Consider the following 1,845-nt stretch of genomic DNA (forward strand, 5'->3'; position numbering starts at 1 on the left):
CACGGGTTACTCATCCCTCATCTGTATCGTCTTCATGCTCATCTATATCATAAAAAAAAAAAAAACATTAATAAAGGTTTTATTATGTTTAATAAGTTTTTTCGTAATTTTACCGTTAAAATTATTGCACTGTATGGTAAGACATTTTCTTATGTTCTCAAATTTGAATGCACGGCGATTATCGGTCAGCATATTTTTGTACATAGAGAAAGAACGATCAACGTCCACGGAAGTGATCTGTGCGTACTTAAAATATATTAAACCGTTCATTGTCATATCTTCAGGTAATCCGTCAAAATTTTCTTGATCCCCCGACAAAATTTTTGAAATTTTTATTAACAATATTGATAACCTTTATTTTTATTTAACACATTTTCTATTTTTGTTTTTATCGACATTCCTTGTTCACCGTGTATTTGGGTTAATCTTAACCTTGCATCCTCTACTAATGAAATAGAGCTAGCAAGTGATAGTCCTTGCTTTTCAAGACTCGTTATTGTGTTAGGCAAATATGCAAAATTTGATTTAATAAACGCTAATTGAATTGATTGAATGTTTTTTTGTCCAATATACTTTTGTGCTATTTTAATAGAGACCGCATCATTTTCATCGAAAGAGTTTAAAATTGACTGTATTAATTCAAAATGTTCACAATAATAGAGACAAGCTTCAATCCATGTACCCTATCTCGTTAAAATTGGTTCAGGTGGGAGTGTTAATGTATTGGAGTCATATTTTTAAAAAATTGAATGCGAGACGGGGCTTTACGAAACACTTTCTTTACATTTGTAATAATTTTATTAATTTTAAGGTTATTTATACATACTGTTTCAGCCACTCTATGAAAGGCATGAGCCAAACATGTCACATGAATAATTTTTGAATATAGATTTTTTATTGCATCTCCGGACTTTACCATATAGGGTGCAGCGTCGGACAAAAACAACAGAACATCATCGTGTCTTACTCCTTCCGGCCACAGAATATTCATCGATTTATCAAATAATTTGAAAATCGTCGTATGGTTAGTTTTTTCCAACTCTTCTACGTGTAACAGAAATTGTTTACCGTAATTATTTTCTTCCAATGTACCTACAATGACATTTGCTACATATATACCGGTCACCTACATCAGTCGTTTCGTCAATGCTAACCCATATTTTTTTTCCATCAACGTAATTACGAATTTTGTTTATTGTATTTTTATAGACTTCATCAACATAACCTTTACGCAGAGTGGACTCATGCGGTACTTCTTTTCCTGAATATTTTGTTAGAATATTTCTGAAACTACAGTTGCTTAATTTATTTAATGGGATATTGGCGGACAACAATGTTTCGCACAAGTCATGGTTAAACGTGCTCTTTTTTTGAATGCATTGAAGTAAATACTAACTGCTGTGACTGTTGTGAGGTACTATTAATCCGATCTTCTTGGCGCTTCACTGCTAATTTATGTTTTTCTGTTTTTAAATGTTGTAAGACAATAAATCGCCTATCAACACCTACCTTCATTTCACATACTTTACAAAATAAAATAATTCCATCCGTAGAAAAAATATTTTTTCCGAATTCGGATATATGTATATTGATTAATTTTACCATTTGTTTTGGGCATTTTTAAACAAGTTTTTAAACACAAATTGATAATAATAAAAAAAAATAGCACAGTTAATAGGAAAAAACGTAAACGTGATGATGTGATTAACGAACGAACACGTACTGCTTTTCATTTCATCGTACAATTCATACCCGGCTAATATTTGATTATTTGGGAAAGTTTGAATTTATACCTATTTGTTTCGTGATAATAAGATAAATCTATAGGAGTATAGGGGATCCATT

Source organism: Acyrthosiphon pisum, chromosome A2 (genome assembly GCF_005508785.2).
Source record: "Acyrthosiphon pisum isolate AL4f chromosome A2, pea_aphid_22Mar2018_4r6ur, whole genome shotgun sequence".
NCBI lineage: Eukaryota > Metazoa > Arthropoda > Insecta > Hemiptera > Aphididae > Acyrthosiphon > Acyrthosiphon pisum.